Source organism: Athene cunicularia (assembly GCF_003259725.1).
Source record: "Athene cunicularia isolate RWA chromosome 4 unlocalized genomic scaffold, athCun1 chr4_part1, whole genome shotgun sequence".
In the NCBI taxonomy this organism is placed as follows: domain Eukaryota; kingdom Metazoa; phylum Chordata; class Aves; order Strigiformes; family Strigidae; genus Athene; species Athene cunicularia.
Genome location: NW_020799098.1, coordinates 40,072,051 through 40,078,112, shown reverse-complemented (window position 1 = coordinate 40,078,112; position 6,062 = coordinate 40,072,051). Strand labels below are relative to the sequence as shown.

Below are 6,062 nucleotides of genomic sequence, written 5' to 3'. Positions count from 1 at the left end.
TGGAGAACAGATCCTGTGAGGAGTGATTGAAGGAGCTGGGGCAGTTCAGTTTGAGGAGGAGAAGGCTAAAGAGAGATCTCATCACAGCTACCTGAAAGGACATTGTAGAGAGGTTGGTGCTGGTCTCTTCTCACAGGTAATTTGTGATAGAACAAGAGGGAATGGCTTTAAACTGCAACAGGGAAGGTTAAGACTGAACATTAGAAAATAACTTTTCACAGGAAGAGTGGTCAGACAGTGGAATAGGCTGTCCAGGGAGGTGGTGGAGTCACCATCCCTGGATGTGTTTAAGGGTCATTTAGATGAGAGGTTGGGGGATATGGTGTAGGGGAGAAGTTTGTAGAGTAGAGCTGATGGTTGGACGTGATGATCCCAAGGATCCTTTTCTGTGGGAGAGATGAGCACGCACACGACCAATGTGATCAAGCAATGACCGTTTATTACGACCAAGAAAGCCCTTTGATAATGTTCTCCCGCACATGTGAGTAACACGCAGTACAAGTCCTCAAGATTGGACAGTTAACTTAGCCTGCGCTTTAAACCTTCATATGACTGGATAAAAAGTGCCACATCAGCCTTGCCAGGCTTGTGTAACTTCCTCTTCCGTCCCAACCCCTTCTGGGGGTTGTTTGTCTCGTCGAGTTTCTCCCCCCTCATTCAGGGTCACATCCTTATCGTGTGAGCTCGGCTGAGGCTCTTATCAGTCTTGTTCTCATGCAGGATTGCTCACATGTCCATTCTCTCACAGAAAGTCCTCTAGTATCCCAACACTTTTCAACCTGAATGATTCTGTGAAGAGCTGCTGGCAAACCATACTGAGAGGAGGGACTAGTTTATTTTTTGTGTATGACAGAGATATTGGTGGACTTACATTTAATACTGTACTTATAAAGACAAAGTATATGAAATACTAAAGGAGAATCTAGTTTAACTAGCTGGGGGCAAAAACTATTGTCTCCATCCCTTTATTCCTGCATTTCTCCAAAGATCTTAGAGCTGTGTGGCATTTGGTAAGAGTTAGCTGCTTGGAGCTGAGCTTCATACTTTCCATAAGACTGTGTGTAGTTTACATGTCTGTATACTAAATAACTTGGTTATCTACTGTGATTTATTTTGAGTTTAAGCTCATTTTATGGTGTAATTAGGGTGGGTTAGGAACAAAAAAGAGGCAGTGCGAAGGGAAAAAGAAAAAGTGGTGAGGCAGGAAACTTCAGGAGAAAGGTGATGCGGCAATAGCAGGAAAGAATCCTTCCTTAAAAAAGAAAACCTGTTTATTACCAATGGAAAGTCAAAGGTGCCTGGAGCTGATAATGTAACAGAAAGAAAACCACAGTGCCTTTGAATTTTTTGCTACGAAGGAGGATACAGTACTTTCATCACAGGACATGGACAAAGAAGAAGGAAGCAAAAGGAAGGTGAAGCAATTTTCTGTCAGGATTGCTTGGCTTGATTCTATTTAGTGTCTTAAAACACACACTAAATACACTAATTGCACTGTTACAAGTTTTCTTATAAACAACAAAAATCAAGAGGCAAGTTTCTGTGATATGTTTCTTCCACATCAGCAATTTGGGAAGGTTATAGAGGAAACAGGCATTTAAGAATTAATAAACAAAGTGGTTTATAAAATATATTAAAGCAGGTGTAAGTTCCAAGCCAGTTTAACTTTATTTATAAACGTTAATTTTATTTTTTTTTTTTACTCCCAAATTTGCCAGTTAGTTTCTACATCCTGGTCTTTCAGTCTTATCCAAGTAAGAATATTTTGTCCTAAAATTTCTCTGCATACTCTTATGCCATGCAATAGAAGTCCTCAGCACTGTGTTATAAATGTACTGAAAAGTTGCACCACAGCCTTCACAGCGCTTCAAGTATATGGGTTTGAAAAACACAAAATTATGGCTTGGGCCATAGAAGGCTCCCAGCTGGGGACAGGTACCATGCTGGGAAGGTCCTTCTGTGAGCAGCATGTACGTGAGCCACTCTGGCCTTAGAAGCTGCTTAGTTCTAGCAACAGAGATCGTTACTGCGCGTGAAAGCATACAACAAGGTAGATACATCTCAGAAAAATCTGTGGTGTAAGCTATTTGATTTTATACTGAAGCAGAGCAAAGAGTTGTTTTCAAAGCTGACAGCTGGTATTCAGCACACGGTTGGAAACTACCAACATAGCACAGCAGAGCCTGAGTGAAATGTCTGCTGTCTCTCAGCTGATAGCAGTGCCTGTCTGCCTGAGCTTTTTTTCATCTGCTTCTCTGCAGCTTAGTAAAGTGCTGCAGATAGCGTAAGTTAAAGCAATTTGATATTTCGTAGAGCAGATGAGAACTGAGATGGGCAGACTCTGCTAGGAGGCCACATGCTGGGGGTGCTGCTCACCTCAGCTGTTTGTCACCAGTGGTTCTCTGAGGCTCATGTCCCTGCTTATTGCAGAACGTGACTAGCTCCATCTGAAGTGTCAGAGGAAGCTTGCCCACAAAGGGCTGATCAGGCTTTGTATGACTGCGGGCCTAAATCAAGATTGAATATGCAAATTCTGCCTTTGATATTTTACCACAAGGAGGTGACTCCCAGGCTGATGTATGGAAAAATAAGAGTCACTTTTTGTAGCAAAATACAAAAGTACACAAATGTGCATTCAGGGAGACATCCTGCTGAGAAACTAAGTGCAAGTAATAACATACAGGAAAATGTTTATGTGTATGAAGGAGCAGAGTTGTGTATTTTCAAGACTGAAGCTTACAGTTACATTTGTTATGCAGTCAAAATCATGCTTTTTTACTGGCATTCTTTCTAATTGTAGAAAATTTACTGTTTTGTTAGATTCTAATAGTGTATATGAAAGCTCAAAGTGGTACTTTGAGCATTTGCCAGTTTATATTAAGAGAAGTAACTGCAGTCTTTCATTCTGTTTTTCATTCCCCTTTCTCAATTTCATTTTTTCTCCATTTATCTTTCTGGGGAAAACCATGGTAGATTTTGTATTTATGTACTAAGTGTTGTTCAGCATCGAGCATAACATCCCAGCCGCAAGAGTTCATACTATTTAATGCCAGAGAAGAGGAATAAGTCAGGGATGGTTCTAGCTGTTGTGACACTGAAACCCAAAAGATAGAAACATTTAATGTATAGGATGTTTGTAATAGATACTAATATTCGGTATGTAAATTTGGTAATTTTGTTTATAAATGTACTTTAAGTTAGTTGAGAGAGATAAGTGGTAATAGGAAGCATGTCATAAAACTGTCTGTTCTTGTATTCTTAGTTTTATAATTTATTCCAATAATCTGCTAGCTGTAGTTTGGTTGCAGAGCTGCAAGTTTCAGCCATTTAAGAAATTATGACAGCCTTAACAATTTTACACTATTCACTTTCAATCTGAAAAAAAAAAAAAATTCCAAAGACACAGAAAATTGCAGGTAAACACTTAAAACACCTGTACCAGATTTTAAGTGGTATAAAGTGCTGTAATTTTACTAACTTCAGAATTAATTCTAATGCATCTCTTCACTCTGAATCTTCAATAATTTATGACAGATAGCAGGGGAAATTGCTGTCAGGTTCCACAAACCTGAAAGAAAATGCAAAAACTGTAGGGGGGTGGGGAGGGAATCGAATGTTTACAATAATTGATGTTTGACATCCTGTTCATGAGTAAAAAATGCTTATTGGTGCAGTTTATATAATGGAAAAAACGTTTTATTTTAAAACTCAGAAGGACTTCAGAAACTGCTTAAGGAGACACTGAACACTATGGTGAATCTTCTAGGGAGAAGAAATTCTTTGATGTTTGGTCTTTCAGTAGTGGTTTCTTTCGTGATTTATCTGCTGTTCCAATGTAATTTCTGATACACCTTATTGAAAAAGTTATGGTTCTAAATCCTATCGCTGAAGCAAATAATTGGCATGAACACCATTCTTAAACTTTGCTTTCTGTTCCCTCAGATTCAAATAAGTGACACATGTGATGCTGATTGCTACCTTCCAAAGACATAAATGCTGGATAGTTATTGGACTTAGAGCATGTGTATTTGTAGCATTAATATCTTTTGTGTGAATCTTTCTACACTGAAGGCAGGGTGGATAAGAAGGAGTTTTCTCACATTAACCAGCGATGCTGTGTGGTAGAAGATGCTATGTGTACAAGACTCAGTAAACAAAGCAGGGACATAAAAAGGTCAGTGAAATATGCAGAACTTTCAGACTCGAAAGAGAACTGCATCAATAAAAATAAAGATTTTTGCTTTCATAGAAGAAAAAAATACGGGTGAAAACACCAAAATTAGGTATGTTGTAAACACAAGATTTTGTATCTCCATATGAAGAGCTCTTCATTCAGTTTAGTCATTTTTATAGTCAGTGGCCAAACAATATAGTGCCTGGAGCCTTTAGAGCGATTTGATTTTTACTAGGAAGGATTAGGTCTCATAGTCAACATAGGAAAGAAAGAAGCAAGTAGGTTAGTGCATTTGTAAATTGTAATCTGGATTATGTAGAAACTCCAGTGAGGTAATAAGTATGTTCTTAAAGACACTTGGAAGTGAATCTATTGTACTCATAGTAAATTCTTGCAAACTGTAGAAATATATATAAAAAAAATGTCAGAAGAATAAAAAAAAAAAAAAGGACTTTGCAGATAAGGCGGTTATTTTGGATGCTGTGATAATAAAAGATGATCTGCAGGAGATGAGTAATGGCAGTGCAGTAATGAGTTCTGAAAGGGAGAGAATGGCAAAAAGACGTGTTAACTTACAATTGCCACAGATGTAGGACTTTTAATTGGAACTGCATTCGCTGCTCTTAAGGACAATGAGTAAAGGTTTAGTTCTGGGTTTTATGAAGACATCAGATGGGATGCCTCAACAGTTTTATTTTGAATATCATCCCTGCAGTTTTGTGCAATTCATAGCATTCTGTCTTTTCTTTCTTGATCTTTTCGAGTTCATGTCACTTCTTTTAGAGAATAGAACAACTGAAGGAGACAGGCTCCTGGTGTAATGAAACTATCATTTACAAAGATATAAACACTGAAAGGATGTAAGATAACACATAATATTTAGGTACTTTTGCCATGTGATTTCTTTCTCCAACACCCCCCACCACCCCCTCCCCCAGTGGAAATACTTAACTGAAACCTATACAGTAAGTAAAGGTTACTTCATTTTATTTTTTTTTTTAAGGGAAAATATATTTTTCTTTTTGAAAAGGGCTGTGCTTTCAGTACCTCTTTTAGAAGGCTCATTCACAGGCAAGCACACAAGCATGTGCTTTTTTCTGAATACAGATACTGTAGTAGTTCTGTTAGAATATGAACTCTGCATTGCTTGCATTAGAGATACCTGTAATGCTGCTTTTTTATTGCGCAGATTTCAAAGCCGAACAAATAAAACTTAGCCTGATGTTAGTCTACAGTAAGTCTATAGTAAAGGAATAGAGTTCTGAAACTGTAATCTGTAAATTTGATCTGCTCATTGTCAAAAATGTCTTGAAACTTCTAATTTGGCTTGAGTGTCAGTGAGAGATCTGGATGGGAATCCCAGTAAGAATTGCTTTCCTTATTTCTGGTGGCTAACATTTTATAGATTTTTAGAGGAAACCAGCAGAGAGACAATTCCACAGTCCTTCCAGTAAAAAAATAAAGATATAACCTTCTTGTCTGGAGAGGGAGAAAAATAAAATTTCTGCAAACTGAAATATGTATCCCAGAGGAGTGAAAGCATTATATTAACTGTGTATGCTAATGCAACACTATCAGTACAGTGATCGCTAGCATTATTGAAGTACATTCCACATTTTGGGCTTATCTAAACTTGTTAATTAAATACTGCATTTTATATTTGAAAAAAAGTATGTTTCCTGTGTGTTAAGGGCTAACAGGAGTGACACTCTGCTTATCTTCTATTCATCAACAGTTTGTCTTCAACCAGATTGTAATGGAAGCTTCTGCTTTTTCCTTAATTCTTCGAAAGGGGGCTTTAAAAATAGAATCTGTAGCTAAAGCAATTGTTAAAAGTAGTGAGGAACACCTGAAGAAATTTTGTAAAATGTAGCATTTTAAAGTAGTT

The 6,062-nt window shown here is 37.6% G+C and overlaps 1 long non-coding RNA gene across 1 annotated transcript; it reads right to left on the bottom strand.

Moving 5' to 3' along the window:
- Positions 1-238: 238 nt before the first annotated feature.
- On the bottom strand, positions 239-3,970 carry LOC113478999. Its single transcript, XR_003398183.1, has 3 exons — positions 3,960-3,970; positions 772-789; positions 239-381 (listed from the first exon to the last, which is right to left on the bottom strand). It is a non-coding gene; the product is annotated as an uncharacterized LOC113478999 (long non-coding RNA).
- Positions 3,971-6,062: the final 2,092 nt, after the last annotated feature.